The sequence below is a fragment of the Pongo pygmaeus genome, chromosome 10, assembly GCF_028885625.2.
Source record: "Pongo pygmaeus isolate AG05252 chromosome 10, NHGRI_mPonPyg2-v2.0_pri, whole genome shotgun sequence".
Lineage (NCBI taxonomy): Eukaryota > Metazoa > Chordata > Mammalia > Primates > Hominidae > Pongo > Pongo pygmaeus.
Genome location: NC_072383.2, coordinates 44560752 through 44581273, shown reverse-complemented (window position 1 = coordinate 44581273; position 20522 = coordinate 44560752). Strand labels below are relative to the sequence as shown.

The 20522-nt window shown below is 38.2% G+C and overlaps 1 long non-coding RNA gene across 1 annotated transcript; it reads left to right on the top strand.

The window, feature by feature from the left end:
- The first annotated feature begins 1397 nt into the window (after positions 1-1397).
- On the top strand, positions 1398-19385 carry LOC134740370 (uncharacterized). The gene is made up of 4 exons (XR_010127793.1): positions 1398-2008; positions 15506-16495; positions 17515-17620; positions 17960-19385. It is a non-coding gene; the product is annotated as an uncharacterized LOC134740370 (long non-coding RNA).
- The last annotated feature ends 1137 nt before the right edge of the window (positions 19386-20522 follow it).

Here is a 20522-nt window from a genome sequence, read left to right as displayed (position 1 = left end):
GCGATTATGGTTATAATACTACAAAGAATCAACTAAAATGGTGGATATGCTGCCACTCACACTATGCATGATAGATTTGATCCTTTATAAATACAAAACCACTTTTAGTTTTAAATCCAAGCAACCAGAAAGCTCAAACATACATTTTTGTATACTACACAATGAGAATTAGTATTCAAAGCCTAGACCTATAAGATCCTAAAGTACCATCTGAATAACAAGAGTAAAATTAAATCTAATTTAAATTTAGGGCCAAATGCATTTTATTGTGTTCTGGTTCTTGGTATATGGTTAATGCACATATGGTTTGTGCATCATGATACAGCAAGCTAACAAGTATATTTAATTGTTCTTCTAATAGCTTCATTTCTTAATTATATTGGCTAAGTAAGAATTTACAAACGATCCTCTACACATCATCAGATGACTCAACATTTGGCCATTGGCTTTATACAACTGTCTCATCCCTGCGTTGTACCAAAGAAGGAATCTCATTGGACTTTCCGTATGTCACTTAAAGCCTCTTCTGCCTCAACAAAGAATGGAAAATATCACAACATCAGCCACTAGATGGCACACTAACAGCAGTGATATTCTAGCATCAGGCTGCAACATTTTTGAAATCTATGGAAAGCTAGAACAATAGATTATATGGGTATACATTCTATTTCTGAGTGAATATCAGCATAAAAACTTTACTGTAAATGCGTATTTCTATATAGCAAGTTTTTTTTTTCCATTGACTTCCGTTATAAAATCAGAGGTGTGTTTCTTTGGGTAATGAAAGATGATGTGGGAGTTGAAGAAAGTTATCACATAGGGAAAGCAACAAGTCTCTTCTATTAACATATTTAAAGGAAAATTCTATTTCAACATTTTAATAAAGGTCTTGAAATGTCAAGAGTTGAACGTTGTGTAGTTAAGATTAATTTCATGTTTTGCACAACATCATGCAAGTCTAGAGAAATAAATGACATTTTAACTGCACCAAATACCTGGGCTGAAAAATCATCCAGAGGTAATTCCCTTGAGTTTCTCTGAAATGAATCCTAACCCTCACAGAATGCTGATGGGTTTTAGAAATAAATAGTCTGGGCCAAAAGAAAGGAGGAGAACCAGACACAGCAGAGACAGCAATTAAAGGAGAACTGCAAAGGAACAAACACAGCAGCAGATTCTGCAAGCCCATAGAAGCAATTGAAGGAAGGAGAAAGCACATTGATTGAAAAGGATACTTGGAAGGGATAAGAGAATGCTGTGAAAAGAGTCCTTAATGATGCAATGATTCATTTTTAAAGTTATGAATTTCCACATAAGGAAGATATGCCTGAATAAAAACCAGATTCATTTCGTAATGAAACAAAAATTGCTTTGAGGCTACAGTGCCTGTTTTAAACATCATTATTTACCAAATAACTCTTCTTCAAGGTCAGATTCGCAGCTGTCTCTCAAATAGAAAACATTCATAATGATAGAGTCATGAGTCTCCTGTTATCTGGCTGTCTTTCCTTACCTAACTGTTCTCATCTGCCACGAAGCTCCAATTCATATTCTAGCCAGGCAAACCTGCCCACTGCTCTCTGTCTTTGCTTCATCTCCTATAACCTTGTGCTTTGCTGTGGTAAAGATAGCTAATGTCCTTTCCATAGTGTAGGGTTGTTGCTGAGAAGCTCTGCCCAGCCAGGGCCCTCATTTTCCAGTCCTACCCTCCCTTGCATCCAGGTGGGACTATGTGACTAGTTCTTGCCGGTGGAATATGAGCTGAGATGATGCGTACCATGTCTTGGCCAAGTGGTTAAGAAGTGGTGGCACATAGCCTGCGCTTTCTCTTTTCCCATCTGCCCACTGGATGTTGACGCACACAGGATGATCATGGAAGCCACATGTGGAAGTTGATGGAGACTTCCAGCCTACGGCTCTGCGTGAAGCTATGAAGCAGTCTTCCTTCATCCACACAGCCGACCTTCCACTCCTGCCACCAAGGAGGAATATCTGTTTTGGATTTTATGTGAGTGAGAAATAAGCTTCTATTGTGCTACATTATTATTATTATTATTATTATTATTATTATTATTATTTTACTGTAAATAGCCTTACTTTAATTTATTTGCAAAAGCTATTTTCCTACTTGGAATGCCTTTTTAATTATAGGAGAGACACAGACATTTCATTGAGTGCTATTATGAGGTAGGGACATCATAATGGTAACATCTTCATGGTGATTTATACATGGTATCGTTTTCTTATCCTTCCAATCCCAAGAGCTAGTTATTATTATCTTAGTGGTACAGCCTTGATGTATTCTAGTGGGTAATTCTGTTTAAGTGTAGTTAGTTTCTGAATTTGAACATTTTAGATTAGAAGGTCCAGCTGAAGACTTAATTCACTATCAGGAATGGGGTTGAGTATGCCAAATATTGATAGGGAAAATATGGGAGATAGCCATATGGCATTCTAAAATATTTAAGTCTGACAGTAACATAGACACATGCTTTGGGTTACATAAGGAGATCATAGAGAAAGATTAAATTGATAGACATGTAGGCTCCAGATCAAGAGTAATATTGAATGTCAAGCTTAGAAATTTGAACTTTAGTTCATAAGCTGGGTGTCTGCATGCATGCGTGCACGTGTGTGCGTGTGTGTGTGATTAAATCTTTTGTGCAGTTAAGTGACATGAACTATTGCTTTAAGATCTGTTTGACAACAATATTATATATAACCAATTTACAAATTAACTTTTAGAAAATGTTTTCCATTAGTATTATTAGGTTGGTGAAAAGATAATTGTGGTTTTTGCCATTAGAAGTAATGTACCAAACTAATATTATATTATTGTTGTGATGGAACTGTCTTATGTGCTGTAGGAGTTTTAGCAGCATCCTTGGTCTCTACCAACTGGATGACAGTAGCAACTCCCAATCTTCTCAAATCATGACAACTCAAAATATCTCCAGGCATTGCCAAGTATCCCATAGAGAACAAAATCACCCCTGGTTGAGATCCACTGTTCTAGAGAGACAAACGGTTCACAGAGTGAGACTTGTCTTTGTTTTTATTTGAAGACACACCACTGCCTGATCGTCTTAAATCAGGACAAGAGAAGCCCCTGTCCGTAGATGCTATCCTAACTTCCCCGACTCCCATTTCTGCCCCCTACTTTTGTCAGAAGACCCGGGTGCAGGTGGCTACACTTCTCTCCATAGTGCAAGGAGTCTTGGGACCACAGAGATGTGGCCACCTGCATCCTGTGGCGTCCTTTCTACCATATTCTAGGTATCTATGGCCAGGGAATTTTTTGCCCAGATAGTCTCATTTTCCAAGAGATGGTGCTTGGAGGAGTTAATGGTGGTGGTGGTGTTGCTTGAGTTTGGACATGCAGGCTGAGATATCCTTGTACCTATGCTCACAGTGCTGGGCAGAGCCGGTATGGAGGAAAAGTCAGGTGATGGTGGGTCCTTAAAATTCCTGGGTGGATCTTCAAGAAGTCTGAGAATTCTAAATTTGAGTCTGGCCTTCTAGCCTTGGGCTATTTTGAGAAACTTAGAAGACCAACACCGATGATGGTGGTGTGCAGGAGCACCTTGTGGGCAGAGGTGGTCATGCTCAGCTGGACTGGGTGGGGTGCAGAGAAACCTGAGCCAGGTGGGACTTGGGCTTCTGTTTGCCTCTTGCTTCAGTCATAATTTGTATTGCATAATCCCATGACGGGATAACTTTGTGGGAGAAAGAGCTTAAGGCTCTGAAATCATGAGGGTCTAGGATATAACCTGATTCTGCCTGTAGTATCTGCGTGGTACTGGGTGAGGCCAGGAAGGATTTGGATGCTTTGACCAGGCAGAAAAGGAGAAGGACATCCAGAGGGCATGTGAAAAGGCTCGAAGATGTTTGTAGAACGATTCAATGTCTGAGACCTGTTCAGGGAATGGGAAGACAAAGGGTGTGGTTGGAATGCAGTGTGCCTGGGAAGAAGAGAAGGTGATCAGTCTGTGAGGACTTTGTACAAGGGGCCAGAAGGCCACTCAAAGGAGCTGAGACTGTCTCCTGCAGCAACAGAGAGCTTTTGGGGTTGCTAAGCAGAGCAGAGTATCCATCTTTTATCACAGTTTAGCCCTGAAGGAAAATGAAAGAAAGTAGAAGCTAGGAGATCAGAGAGAACATAGTTTAAAAAGTTCTGACAAGAGACACAGGGCTGAACAGATAGTAGGTGTAGGAGTGAAAGGGGAGAGAGTGGAGAGGTTTTGTAAAGTCACAGTTGCCCCTAAGAATGACTGCCTACTATGAACATACCAAAACATAGATTTATGCTTTTTCATTTTTTTAAAAACATTTTAGGCATAAAAGATTTTGGTTTTTACTCAGGGCTGCACCAGACTGTGAGAAATACACATTCATCCATCCAAACCCAAAGAATGGACTCAGAGACATGAAGAACAGCGGAAGCAAGACTTTTAATGGCAGTCTTTCAAGATAGGGTGTCAGGTAGGCAGGCCCACCCAAGGCAGTTATGGCAGGTAATTTATCTCCTAGCATGAAAGTCCCTCTTCCAGTTCCTCATTGGTTGAGTACTATGGGGTTACAATCTTCCCAGACATAACCTTAGTTTCATTATCCCCTTATAAGCTCATACCCTGGTCTGCTTTCCTGCTTAAATTTCGATTTCCCAATAACGAAACTTTCTTCCTTTTTATGGGCTGAGTCCTCCTCTACATTCTGTCAGTTTATTGTGACCTTCTAGGTGCATGAGCCATGCGGTTTGTTACATCCACAGGCTGGCTGCCAGTACTTAGATTGATCATGCCTTGAAAATGAACCATTTAAAATGTTTTCTCACAGGACAAAATTTTCAAGCAGAATTAAAAATAATAATTTCTAATTTTCATTTTTGTGGATATGTAGTAGTAGGTGTATATACTTATGAGGTACATGAGATATTTTAATATACGCATGCCGTGCATGATAATCACATCATGGAAAATGAGGTATCCATCCCCTCAAGCATTTATCCTTTGTGTTACAAACAAATCCAATTATACTCTTAGTTATTTTAAAATGTACAATTAAATTATTATTGACTATAGTCACCTTGTGCTATAAAATACTAGTCCTTATTCATTCATTCTAATTTTCTGTACCCATTAACCACCCCCATGTCTGCTCACCCCCTCACTACACTTCCTAGCCTCTGGTAACCATCTTTCTACTCTCTATGTCCATGGGTTAAATTGTTTTGATTTCTAGATCCCATAAATAAGTGAGACTATACAATGTTTGTCTTGCTGTGCCTGGCTTATTTCACTTAACATGATGACTTCCAGTTCCATCCATGACGTTGCAGATACCTGAATCTCCTTCTTTTTTATGACTAAATAGTACTCCATTGTGTATATGTACCACATTTTCTTTATCCATTTGTCTGTCAGTGGACACTTAAGTTACTTCCGAATCTGGGCTATTCTGAACAGTGCTATAACAAACATGATAATGAAGATACCTCTTTGATATACTGGTTTCCTTTCTTTTGGGTATATACCCAGCAGTGGAATTGCTGGACTGTATGGTAGCTCTATTTTTAGTTTTTTTAGGAACCTCCAAACTGTTCTCTGTAGTGGTTGCACTAATTTATATTCTCAGCAACAGAGTCAAACAGAATTTAAAACTTTTACTTCCTTCCCCTTTTCAGGACTGCTTTGTAGACCTTCTATACCTCCATATGTTTTTTACATTTTTTGCTGTGTGCCTTTGTATGTGTGTACATGCTATTCTAAAAAACTAGTGCATAAAAACTATTATTTCCACAAATATAATTCCAGAAGTAGAAACTTCAGGCTAAGTAAAAACCAGGAAAGGCTATATTTGGAAGAAACAGGGATTTTGCTGTTCCTGAACTCTCTCTACCTTTGTGTCTCTCTGTGCTGCCAACAGTGACACCATGTCATGTCTCTGTTCCACAAAGATTTTAGCTGCTCAGGCATGGAATCAATATAGGGAAAGGAAAAACAAAAGGAGTATAATATTCTAATTTAAATCAACAGCACAGATTCCTATAACCTTCATTTTTGGGTGAAGATCATCGAAATTAAATATTAATTTGTGTATACAACTGCCTTTAGCTATCTTCAGGAAAAGGTAACTAGTAACTAGTTTATAATTGGAAGATTTTGACAGGTGATTATGTTCACATTAACCTTTTCTGGGACCTCTACAGGAGTGAGATGTCTCTGAACTATTAGGATTCTGCTCTGTAACTGGAAAATTCCATCATTCAATAAATTTTCAGACTGTATCCTTTGGGTCCAATGTGACTGTAAAACGACAATTAGAGAATTGCAAACAATGGGCTCACAAGACCTGAATGAATTCCAAATCATCTAGTGGGCTTATTGAGCCATTTTCTGAAAAATGAAAGAAATGTGGGAAATGCAGCAGCTACTTTAAAGAGCATTATTGTTCAACACTGTGCTGCCTTCTGTACTATGTGTTCTCATACACTTTAAAGTTTATAGTGTCAGGACATCTTGAGTTAGAAGAGGCCTTATAAAAACATTTAAATATGGCATCCCTTTCCCCATTTGATCTTTATATAGAAATATATATTTAAATTAAGAATTAAAAATATTTAACCTACAAAAGTGTTGGGAGTACTGGGACATAAGAATAAAGCTCCCATATATTGACAATTTACCATGAGGCAGATGCTGTGCTAGATACTTTACATCATTCTACCCTAATATAAATCCTATGAGGTACTTATTATGGTTTTGTTTTGTTTTAGAGATGGCGTCTCACTGTGTTGTTCAGGCTGGACTCAAACTCCTGAGCTCAAGAGATCTTCCTTCCCAGGTCTCAAGTAGTTGGCACTACAGGTGTGAGCCACCATGCCCTGAAGGACAGGGATTACCATTTCCATTTACTGATAAAATTGGTTGTGAGGTGACTTACTAAACAGTGTAATTTTAGCAGCAAGGAAGTCTAGGTTGGAACCTGTACTCTTTCCTGGTTCCAAATCTCATTCATGAGATGTAGTCCTCAAGAAACTCTCAATGTAGTTCACACTAGAAGCAGAAAGTGAAATCACAATAGAAAATGTAAATAACACAAACATACATATGGGCTGTCCTCAGAAGGTTCATGATTCATTTCAAATTGCTGATACAGACAAGAAGTACCTTAGAAGTTCAAGGGCTCTTTACACAGAGAAATATATTTAGACCAAGAAGTATTAATATTTGTGAACATTTATCCTGTGCAAAGTCCTGAGAGTAGTGTGACACAACAAGGATCAAGCTACCGTGGACTGAGTCATTTCCTGGAGTGGTCAGCAAAGCCTTCTTGGAGCAGGTAGGAGGTGAAGTAGGACCTGTTGTTTAGATTGGATATAGTTGACTGTGCTAGCAGGGCATGTGAGGTAGAAGGAATGAGATGGAAAAATGTAAGAAAGTGAAAGAACAATGCTGGTCAGTATGACATCAGCGTACAGTTTGGATCAAAAGTTTACACAAAGAGGAGTAGGAGTTAAGGAATGGTAGGTCTTTGCAGTTATGAATTGATGGGTCCTCCGGCCATTCTGAAAGCAATGGTGAATATCAAAGCTTTTTGAGCAGAAGTATGAGCAATAAATTTACCTAGATGGCCAGAGAATTTACTCACAGAAAGAGGAAAAAAATTACTCAAGGAAAAATATCTATCCTGAATTAAGAGAAACTATGGGTCTGATAATCCCATTACAGAAGTCTATAATGATAATAGTTTGTGCTTGATGAGCTTGGCTTCTTACAAATTAATAGGAAACACTCTCTGTTGTCTCCCATGTAACACGTAACTTTCCTTTACCCCATCTATTAGAATTAAGGAGAAGTAGCAGGCCTGGGAAATGTTCATCACAACAATGAGGACATATTTTCTAAGAATCATGCTAAAAAGGGATATAGGCTAGATGGGGGGGGTGTATTCGTCCGCTAGGGCTGCCATAACAAAATACCACAAACGGAGTGGCTTAAATGATGTATATTTCTCATAGTTCTGGAAGCTGGAAGTTCAATATTGAGGGGTCTCTTTTTGGTTTGCAGATGGCCGCCTTCTCACTGTGTCCTCACATGGCAGAGAAAGATTGCTTAAGATCTCTCTCTCTGTCTTCTTATAAAGCCACTGTCTTATTAGATTGGCTTCCCACCCTTGCGACGTTCAATATATGAATTTTGGGGAGACAGAATATAGTCCATAGGAGAAGTTTGGGTGAAGCCACTTAATCAACTGAACATTAGAGATTTTTCATTTACCTAGGGTTTTGGAAACTATATGGAAGTTGGAAAATAATCACTATAATAATTAAAGAGGTAATATTTTCCATTACACTCTCTCATTGTTTTATAGAACCTGTTCATAATTCCAAAATTTATAAATACTATTCTTTTTATATATCAAAATTAAGCAAATCATGACATATGATTAATGAGTCAGTTTGGATGATTGTATTATAGCTACATGGATTAACATAGGCTGCCTGATCCACCTTTTGCTAATAATAGTTTCCATTTAATTGATCACTGAGCATGTGCTGGGGTTTTACATATGTTATCTCATTAATATTCACAATAACACTGTAATGTAATGACTTCCATTCTACAGGTGAGAAAAGTGATGCTCAGAGAATTTAAGTAATAGCACAAGATATTGCCAAATTTCAGGTTCAGCCTTGGTTGATTTCCAAGCCCACAATTTCCCCCATACCATCTTGCCATTCTTGATATGCTATTGTCTTTCACTGCATTGATGATGCAACAGAGAACAATGACATTTTCCAAAATTAAGATCTTGAAAGAATGGGGGACAATAACCATCAGAATCACCTAGTGATTTTCTTTTTTAAACCTAGATTTAGTTCTTATCTACAATAAAACACAAACATGCATACAAACCCGTTCTATGGAATTTGAATGGCTAAGGATGGGACCTGAGAATCTGTATTTTATCAAGTTTTCTAGGTGGTTCTAATGATTGACAAGACTTGAGACTGCAGTGGGTTTAATGGTGGCTCCCCAAAATATATGTCCACATTCTAATCTCTGGAAACTGAACATGCCCTTATTTGGAAAGATAGTCTTTGTAGATGTAATTAATTAAGGATCTCAAGATGAGACCATCCTGGATTGTCTAGGTGGGTCTTATATTCAATGACAAGTATCCTTAAAAGAGACACAGAGAAGAAGAGAGGGGTAAAGGCAGAGACAGAGATTGGAGTTGTGCAGCCACAGTCAAGGAACGCCTGGAGCCACCAGCGGGTGCAAGAGGCAAGGAAGGCTTCCCATTTCAAAAATATTAAGCTGACCCTTGTAAATTGTACTTACATTAACTGGGAAAAGTTATTCAGTCTAGATAGTTAATCCCATTATGCATGTGGGCTTTATGTGAGTCTTAGAGCCTCAGGAAAGCATTCATTCAATTCCTTTCTAGATGCTAAGGGTGAGGCTAATATCAAACAGGCAAATTAGACAATAATTACCCAGAGAATAAGTACCCACAAAGAGAGTAGAAGATGACAGTGGGAGGTATCTCTTTTATCCTGTGCCTTTGGGAGCGCAAATGCCATTTCCTTCTATTCTTCAGCAAGCATAGTGCCCAGTGATGAAGCCTTTCCCAGTCCTTTGGAAGACAAATAGTACAACATAGACAGGAGTGCTTCTATAGTTAACGTGATTAAAAACACAAGTAGAAGATAATTCACCAAGGTCTTCTTGTGTATTATGCCAATAATATCTGTCCTGTCCCTTAATATCATGTCATCCTGAAGGACCCAGAACTGGTTACCAATTATTGTTCTACATGCCAATTATAAATAAACAAGAATATCATGTAAGTATTAAGTCATATTTTGTTGCCAATTAGAAAAATATGCAATGTTATGTTGGGCCAATCCAACATGATATTGCCTCTATTGTATCTGGATTCTTGCCATAAATGGAGCCCTTTGATATTATGCTAGTACATTGTATTATAAATTTATTAGTGATTTTCCCAAATTTTTGTTTCTAGCCTAACATCTTTCCTAAACTCCAAGCTGGAAGTTTCTAAATTCCATAGAATGTCACTTGCTATCTCCACTTGAATAACTAGCTAAAAGAAAAAAAATTTTGATTTTCTTCCTCAAACTTGCTTCTTTCCCAACGTTCTCCATCTCAGTTAGTGGCCTGTTTGCCCAATTGCTTAAGTCAGAAACCAGAGTCATTTTCTCTTCTCTTTCTGACAATCACCTTACCTCAAGCCTATATTAGATACCATTGGCACCACCTTCCAAAAACTCTGAATCCTACCACTTCTTTCCTCCTTAGCTTTCTCCATCATCTGTCGCCTAGATTACTGCAATAGCATTTTAACTGCTTTCCCTGATTTTACTCTGCCCTCCCCCATAGCTTATTTTCCACCCAGCAGCCAGAGTTTTAACATATAAGCCAGACTGTGTTGAATTATATTTCACCTACTTAAAGCCTCCTGATGACTTCTAGATTATTCAGCATATAGGTAACTATTGAAATTGAAACTCCAAATAGCTGCAGGTTTAACAAGATAGCGAGGTTAATGATGCCTCCACAGGTCAGGGACACAAGCTACTCCATCTTATTTTTCTTTTTTCTTTTCTATATTTTTTCTGTTTTTTAAAAAATTATTATTATTATTATACTTTAAGTTCTAGGGTATATGTGCACAACGTGCAGGTTTGTTACATATCTATACATGTGCCATGTTGGTGTGCTGCACCCGTTAACTCATCATTTACATTAGGTATATCTCCTAATACTGTCTCTCTCCCTTCCCTCCACCCCAAGACAGGGCCCAGTATGTGATGTTCCCCACTCTGTGTCCAAGTGTTCTCATCGTTCAATTCCCACCTATGAGTGAGAACATGCGGTGTTTGGTTTTCTGTCTTTGTGATAGTTTGCTCAGAATGATGGTTTCTAGCTTCATCCATGTCCCTACAAGGGACATGAAGTCATCCTTTTTTATGGCTGCATAGTATTCCATGGTGTATATGTGCCACATTTTCTTAATCCAGTCTATCATTGTTGGACATTTGGGTTGGTTCCAAGTCTTTGCTATCGTGAATAGTGCCGCTATAAACACATGTGCATGTGTTTTTATAACAGCATGATATATAATCCTTTGGGTATATACCCAGTAATGGGATGGCTGGGTCAAATCGTATTTCTAGTTCTAGATCCTTGAGGAATCGCCACAGTGTCTTCCACAGTGGTTGAACTAGTTTACAGTCCCACCAACAGTGTAAAAGCATTCCTATTTCTCCACATCCTCTCCAGCACCTGTTGTTTCCTGACTTTTTAATAATCGTCATTCTAACTGGTGTGAGATGGTATCTCACTGTGGTTTTGATTTGCATTTCTCTGATGCCCAGTGATGATGAGCATTTTTTCATGTGCCTTTTGGCTGCATAAATGTCGTCTTTTGAGAAGTGTCTGTTCATATCCTTTGTCCACTTTTTGATAGGGTTGTTTGATTTTTTCTTGTAAATTTGTATAAGTTCTTTGTAGATTCTAGATATTAGCCCTTTGTCAGATGGGTAGATTGTAAAAATTTTCTCCCATTCTGTAGGTTGCATGTTCACTCTGATGGTAGTTTCTTTTGCTGTGCAGAAGCTCTTTAGTTTAATTAAATCCTATTTGTCTATTTTGGCTTTTGTTGCCATTGCTTTTGGTGTTTTAGTCACGAAGTCCTTGCCCATGCCTATGTCCTGAATGGTATTGCCTAGGTTTTCTTCTAGGGTTTTTATGGTTTTAGGTCTAACATTTAAGTCTTTAATCCATCTTGAATTAATTTTTGTACTCCAAATAGCTGCAGGTTTAATAAGATCATGAGGTTAACGATGCCTCCACAGGTCAGGGACCCAAGCTACTCCATCTTATTTTTCTATTATGCATAGAGTATAAAACTTGTCCATATGGTTTAAGGTGACTCGACATCACCACATCTGCTTTCAGGCCAGTGGGAAGTGGAAAAGAGGAGGCTATGCCCCTTTGGGAATATATATATATATCACTTCCACTCATACCATTTTAGCCCAAAATTAGTTGTGCTACCACACTTAACTGCAAGGGAGGCTTAGAAATTCAATATTCCATGTAGTCAAGTGCTAAGCTGAAAATTAAGGGTTCTATTGCAATAGCAAAAGGGCAGAATGGATACTGGGGAAGTTATGGTAGACTAGGTTGTGATAATACATAGACCCACGTGTGTTATGCCTCAACAAAATGGAAGTTAATTCTCTCTCACGTAAGAGTTTTTGGTGAGTGAACTGGTTGTTGGCCAGGCTTTTCCCAATGTGGTCATTAGGTTTCCAGGTGATGGTAGCTCTGCCATCTTCAACATATGGATTTGAAGGCTGTCATCCACTGTTCTATCCCTGAAGGCAAGAAAGGAGGAATGACACAGAGATGCATGGGTGGATAATTTTTATTGTTCAATCCTGGAAGTAGTGCACCTCACTTCCACTCACACTCCACAGGCTGGTTCTCAGTTATATGACCACACTGAGCTGCAATGTATGCTCTGAAGTGTGGCCTGGCTGGGTGTCCAGAAAGAGAGGTGAACAAAGATTTGGAACACCTTTCAAGCTTCCCACCTTCTTTATTTTTTAATGAAACCCAAAGCATTTACCACAACTCAAAGCCCTTACAAAGTGATGGCTTACAAAGATGACTACATCTCTATACTTTCTTCACTCTTCCCCTTGCTGATTTTAATCCAGCCTCATTGCCCTCTTTCTCTTTCTCTTTCTTGAACTTACCAACTTTATTTTCATCCAAGGATCTTTGCAACTGCTGTTTATTCTGTCTGGAACTCTTTTCCCCAGTTTTTCACATCTCACTCCTGTTCTTCACTGAGTTCTCTACCTAAAAGCAGATCTCTCCTCAGAGAGATCATCCTTAGGCATCGTTTTCACACCCTCTGTATCCTTGATCATTTACCATCACTGTCAAATCTTTTATCATGTTTTTTTTTTTTTTTTCATAGAAACCATCACCTGTTCATTTGTTCACTTATAGACTGGAGAAAGTAAGTCACATGATGGTGTTATATGTTTTGTTCATTGTTTTGTCCCTAATTGCCTAGAAAATTGCCTTGTGGGCATACAATAAATACTAGTTAAATTTAATTAAGGTAGAAACTCTTTTGGTTATACATAAAATTTAATTTCTTACAACATTCTATGAGCCAATACCTTTCCATTCTTGCAGATTTTCTTTCTGAAACAATGCTTTCCAGATTCCTGATATTTTCACCCCCTATTGGTAGAATAAAGGTAATTACATATCTAATTCCTAGAATTATCATCAAGATTGTGCAAGATAATGTAAGTAAAATGCTGAGCATAATATGTGACACGTGCTGTCACAAGTGTTAGCTATGACCACCACCACTGCTTCCCCCGCTGCCGCCTTTAGATTCCTGTAGGGAAACCACTAAAAACATGAAAAGAGAGAAATCTCTTAATTATTAACATATTTCTAAAATATTATTTATGTTAAATTATATACATAAGTTTAGGAGGAAAAATAAAGGACCTAAAATACGGCTATCTGCTATCCTAATGGTAAAGTGAAAAATGGGAAAGTTCTGAATTGCTTTTCATTTATTCAGGTTGTTATTTTATAAGGAAATATCCAGATTCGAAACCTCTCCAGCATCAGTTTGATTGCAATAATATAACAGTTTGGAATATTACAGTCATTCTTTTAACATGACTTATTGAAGAGAAAACAGAACCAAATCCTTCTGGTAACAGTCTATACTGTGTCTAATGCATTATTGAACACATCAAGGATTTCCACTTGGTTTTTACTTTCAAATTAAGAATGCATTCTACTGCAGAGTTGACGAATTATATCTGCTATATGCCAGTTGACAGAACCATTAAGGGTGATATAGTTACACTAGTTAATATGGTATCTTGGCAAATTTTTGTGAAAAGCTATGATCAAAACATCCCATGTGAGTGGAATCAACTGGGAAATGGCCACCAAACACTAAAAGAGCCTGACAATATTTAGCTAGTAAAAACCTTGAAGAAATTGTTTCATAAATAAAGCATTGCTCTATTTGTCTTCATAGTGATAATTTTAAAAAATAAGCTCTCCCTTGAGCCTTCAGTATAAATATCTCATTTTCTAAATGTTGCAGAATAATTTCAAAGGTCCAGTATTGGGTTACCAACAGGCAAGGTGAGTGATGTGGTCTTTGACTCTCTCATTGCCCACTCTGGGACTGACAATTTTTCCTTCCTAGCTCTAGCCAAGGAGGTTTAAAGGTCCTGTATATGATACATTATGGGCACAGCATACATCTGCTGAAAGAGTTGTGATTTTTGACAATGATTAAAATGCAATTCATATGAAATATCAGTACATGAAAGATAACACTCTTCCCCCCTGCTTCCTAACACTCACCACACTCAGTTTTCAGTATTCACCTTGTCCCAACCCCTACTTAGTACTCACTACACTGTTAACCAACTGTTATTCTACTTCAAGATTAGTACCTCACTGGGAATTGTAGACTCTAAATGGATACAGAAATAGAACTGCTGATGGGGAAAAAAGAGAGGTTATGATGTTGGCTTGCTCAGATGATAACTCTATTTCAGTGGGGGATGGCACCTATTTTTCCGGTCAGGGCAACCCCTTGTCCTGAAGTTGACCTCGGCCAGTGGGGGAGAGCCAAAGTCTTCCTCTTGCTTTGGAGTTGTTGCTGTTCTGGTTCAAAGGGTAGTGTTTGTGCCATCCAAGATTATATTTCTCAATCCCTATCCATTAATGATGCGATTAGTGGAAAGTCCCTGTGAACTTTGACATATCTTCTTCTCTTATTTTCGGTTCACAATACTGGTGCCAGTTTTTATCTTTTTGTATATCCTCATGGGTGTTTTAATGGGAAGTTAAGAGAAGGTCTGTTATGTACTGCTAATTTGCTGCCTTGTTAACCTGAACGTTGTCTAAGTTGTTTGATTTTGTTTATTATTAAGAAAGATCAATTGAGCAGAATAATTGAATCGCAGGCTGAATGGAATCAAAATGACACCACAAGGACCAATCTTAAATACTCAGTCTCTTTTAACATTAGAGATAGAAAAGAAATCAGATATCATCTAGGCCAAATCCTTGCTTTATCTTAGGAATCCGATGGCCAGAGATCAATGACTTGCCCAAGGACACAGGTAGTCAGGGTTAGAGAGCTGAGCAGGTTCTCCATATCTGCTGGATAATATTACTCTGTGTCTTTTATTTGTTGTAGTTTGAATAAAAGCAAAGAGAGGCAAAAGGGTAGGAGAATTACCAAATATTTATTATGGGCCAGGCATATGTCAGATGTGTTAAATATGTTCTCTATTTTGATCTTCATCACAACTTATTGAAAGTATGTGTTGTTATCCACATAATACCAGTAAAGGATTTATATTTATTGAAAGTAAGATATTTATTTTTTAATTTATTTTTAGAGATAAGTCTGGTTGTGTCACTCAGACTGGAGTACATTGGTGAAATCATAACTTACTGCACCGTCAAACTCCTGGACTCAAGTGATCTTCCTACCGAAACCTTTGGAGTACCTAGGACTACAGGTGCATGCTACCATGCTCAGCTAAGTTTTATATTTGTTTTTGCAAAGACAGGATCTCACTACGTTGCGCAGGTTTGTCTCAAACTCCTGGCTTCAAGCAATCCTCCTGCCTTGGCTTCCCAACATGCTAGGTTTAGAGCTGTAAGAGATTTTTATTCTTAATGACCAGATTGTGTTCTTATCTGAAATACCTTCTATTAATATTGAAATAGCTGGGAAACTGAATTAGTGATTACAGAGTCACTTTGTGACTACTATGATGAATGAAAAAGACTATGGAAAAATTGTAAGGATATTTATTAGGAGGTGAGGCTCTGTGAGTTACTCCTATCCTAACTGAACACACACATCTTAATAATCTATCTTCATTCATCCAAATTCCTCATAGGCTGTAGTTTTACAAATATTACCATTTTATGAATCTTGGGTTTCTCTTTTCTATGCTTCACATTGGCCACCCAATTTGGTTCAGACAGGGTAAGTAAAATTGGCTAGATTTTCCCTTACATTGTAATCCTGCCTCCTAGAAATCACACCATTCTTTTGATTGGAGTTTTGATTGTTGTCAAAGCTCTTCAGGTAAAGATTTACAATCTCTAGATTTACCTCCATGATGACTAATCTCATTCATTTTACATAAATGAGAATACTTTTTCCTTTCTAGAGGACAAACTTACTTATTTTCTTTCTGAAATTTTAGTAGAAACTGAACTTTCATTTACTACTCCCATGTATTTATTACCTAGATTATTGTGAGAATGTAATCAAGTTGTGAGATGAATTTAAGTAATTTCTCCCTCATTGAACATGGAACTATAGCTCTAGAAGACACCTCAGGAGACCATGTTGCCAAAGACTCTTCCTGTGGGTGAGTGGATGCCTTAGATCAAGAACGCCATGAGTGCATCTCTTCTTTTCTTAATTAAACCCAGAACAACAGGTTCTGGTCCTTTCAGAGAGGTGAAAGGACAGACCTCAGAATGGGTCCAATTATGAAAAAAAAAAAAAAAACTGCCTAAAAACCTGCCAAGCAGCCCCTATTGTCCCCATGGGGCAACAGTCATACCCCTTACAACCTCTGGAATATTCCAGAAGAATCTCTATTCCAGAGGTAGAGGCTGCGAAGGAGAAAGTAGATGTGTAAATGCTCTAGACACTAGGAAGCTACAGGACTACCTTGGTGAACAAAGACTATTTTTTATAATCAAGCAGGTGGTCAATGTTCCCTGACTCTGAAGACTCTTATGGAGTCTTGAGAGGTAATTATTTCCCATGTCTTACTAACTTTAAAATGGCTGAGTCCTTTTTTAGCTTAGTAGCATACCAAAAAGTTACCTTGACAGTCTTGTGGAGTTGGTGAAGGAAAACAAGAAAAATGAGTCTTATTAGGTGTGGAAAAGGCATTTCCCTTTCCCTTCTTACTTTGATCTCTGACCACAGCAGCTTCCCAGACCAAGGTTTTCAGTCAGTTGCTTATCAACTCTGGTGACGTGGCAAGCTCACTAGGACATCCAGTTCACCAGCATCAGTGAGAACTTCCTTCTATCTGTTCCCTGTTTATTTAAGTGTCACATGTATAGCTTCACTGATAACTGTGTTTTCATTCTAAGATAGATTTCTCCAAAACCTGGTGTTAAATTTACTCTGCAAGCATGGAGACATAAGAAACAAGAAAATAACTTTAAACTTAGTTTACTTCTTTGTGAGCTGTATTAGGGACTTTCAGAATCCTTATTCAAGAACTCTTTTTGATCACCCCAAAGAGTTGAGTCTAAGGTGGATTGACTTTTAATTAAAAAAATTGAAGAAACTATTGTGGCAGAAAATAATTATCTGTAATTATTTTTATAGGTACAAAAATTAATTAAAAATTAATTATTTGTAAAGGTACAAATATCCCAGATGAACCAAGATGGAAATTATGCTTGATGTATAACATAAGGCACTTTCCACCAACTCATCTTCTCAAGGGAGAACATCTCTTCAAATGGAGGTATCTTCAAGTTCATAGACACTACGTAGTGCATCTGAGCTTTGAATGGTTTTTCTTAAAATAATTTCACTTCTGAGAAAAATTACAGTAATAAACACTCACTGTAAGAGGTTTGTGAGATATAGAAGCAACCTATGCAAGAGAAAATAAAATCCTCTGGCAAACCTTTAATTAGTGAAGACCACTGTTAACATTTTGATACTTCCTTCCAGTACTTTTCTATGCACTTTTTTTAAATAGTTAAGATGAAACTATATATAATGTAACAGGAGTAACATTTTGCAAATATTAAACTAATACCTTCTAATTTATCTCTTTTTTCCTTGCATTATTTTAAAGTGCAAGATAGATTCACGAGGCTTCTTGCTCCAGGGAGAGAGAGAGCTGGTAGTACCTTAGAAACCACTTTCCGGCCGGGCGCGGTGGCTCACGCCTGCAATCCCAGAACTCTGGGAGGCCGAGGAGGGCGGATCCCAAGGTCAGGAGATCGAGACCATCCTGGCTAACACTGTGAAACCTCGTCTCTACTAAAAATACAAAAAAATTAACCGGGCGTGGTGGCGGGCGCCTGTAGTCCCAGCTACTCGGGAGGCTGAGGCAGGAGAATGGCGTGAACCTGGGAAGGTGGAGCGTGCAGTGAGCTGAGATCGCGCCGCTGCACTCCAGCCTGGGCGACAGAGCGAGACTCCGTGTTAAAAAAAAAAAGAAACCTCTTTCCTCCTTCTCAGTAGATTGTGCCACTATCTAACCAGGGGCTTAGACCAGAATCCTTGGAGTCAACCTTGGCCCCTTTTCTCCTCATACCCCACATTCATTTAATCAACACATTCTATTGGCTCTACCTTTAAAATATTTATTCTATGTGACTTCTAACCATCTCCGCTTATATCATCTGAGGCCAAGCCACAGCCATCTCTTGCCTGGACTAATGCAACAACCTCTACCATTTTCTTGCTTCATCTCTTCCTTCTCTGCAGTGAATTTCCCACTCAGCAGTCAGATGGATATTCTAAAAGCAATAGAGTCTGTCAGTACTCTGTTCAAGACTTCCAAATGGATCGTATTATCCTTTGAACAAAATCTTATGTTTTATAAAAATGATTCTCAAACATTTTAATCTCAGAACCCCTTTCACTCTGAAAAATTATTGAGGGAGGGCTCCAAAGAGCTTTTGTTTATGTGGGCTATGTCTGTAAATATGTAATTTATTTAAAATTATAACTAAGAATATGTAAACATTTATTTGCTAAATATTTTTAAAACAACAATAAAAACCTGTTATATGTTAATGTAAATGACATATTTTATATATATTGGACAATAAAGTGAGACCCTGTCTCAAATATATATATATTTGTGCACCCATATATATATGGGTGCTCTGTTGCCTAATCTAGAGTGCAGTGGCATGATCATGGCTCACTGCAACCTCTGCCTCCTGGGCTCAGGTGATCCTCCCACCTCAGCCTCCTGAGTAGCTGGGACTACAGGTGTGCACCACCACACCCTGTTAATTAAAAAATTTTTTTTTGTGGAGATGGGGTTTTGCCATGTTGACCAGGCTGCTCTCAAACTCCTGGGCTCAAGCGATCTGCCTGTCTTGGCCTCCCAAAGTGCCATGATTACAGGTGTGAGCCACTGCACCTGGCCTGAAAAAAAATATATTTTCAAAAACAAAAATAATACAGTGAGGAAAATGACATTGTTTTACATTTTTGCAAATCTCTTGAATATTTGGTTTAATAAAAGATAGCTGGATTTTCATATTTTCTTCTGCATTCAATCTGTTGCAATATATTGTTTTGATTGAACTATATGAAGAAAATTCAACCTGGTAGAAAAAAGTATTTGGAAAAAGGAGGACCTTATGGAACCCCTGAGGATATCAGGGACCCCTCTGTTTCCCCAGACCACACGTTGAAACAGCTGACCTACAAAGTCCAACGTGATCTGGCCCCAACCTGTCTCAGACTTTATCTGTAACCATCTCTACTTTCTCACTCTCTGTTCTAGCTCTTTTCTAACCTCCTGCCAGTCCTTGGACTCTTCAAGCAGGTTCCCACCCCAAAGCCTTTGGTCCCTGTGCCTGGAAACTCTCTAGTCTTGTTCTTGGATCCTTCCTTCACCTCATACAGGTGGCAGGTTAGATTTTATTTCACAGAGACTTTGTTGGATTACTTTTTGAAAATAACACCTATCTCCTCTCTTATTCTATTTTTCTCTGTCACTTTAGCCTGCTTTATTTTCATAAAACTTACAAATTGGATTTGATTATTACATTGTATGCCTTCTGTACTAGAATTTAAACTCTATGAGGTCAAGACCTTTTTTTTCCCTTGTAGGCCGTTGCATTTCCACACCTGAGAAGTAATTTTCACAGGAAATATTTCTTGAATGTATTAATTAATAAATAAGAGAACCACCGATCAGCATTGAGTCTCAAACCAGATGACTTTTCTAGCATCTTTAGATAATGATTTTAAAAACTGGGCTTTGTTGAGAGAAAGAGAAATTTCTATGTGATAGAGCTCCTCCTTTGACATATCAAAATGGATCATAGAGCTTTAATCTTGAGAAGTTTGAAAGTGTGCTTCTTTCCTGGTCTCGGAGATTGTGGGAAGAGGAAGGGGGATGTAGGTAGGGAAGATGTGTGGCTAAATAGCTGGGTTATGAGTTCTCCCTGCCACTGATGTTCCACAACATGGGAATATGTTAGGTAGTTTCAGGGATATGGTGAGAGCAGACTTTGCTCCAGGTAATGTCTGCGACCCCTAACAGTGAATGCTTCTCAAGCTGCATCAGAGTAATAGTGTCTATAAGCACAGTTAGTGAGAGAAAAGATTCCTAACTCTGATCTGTCTTGATTCCTGTGAGACATGGAATATGGAATTGGAACATGGAA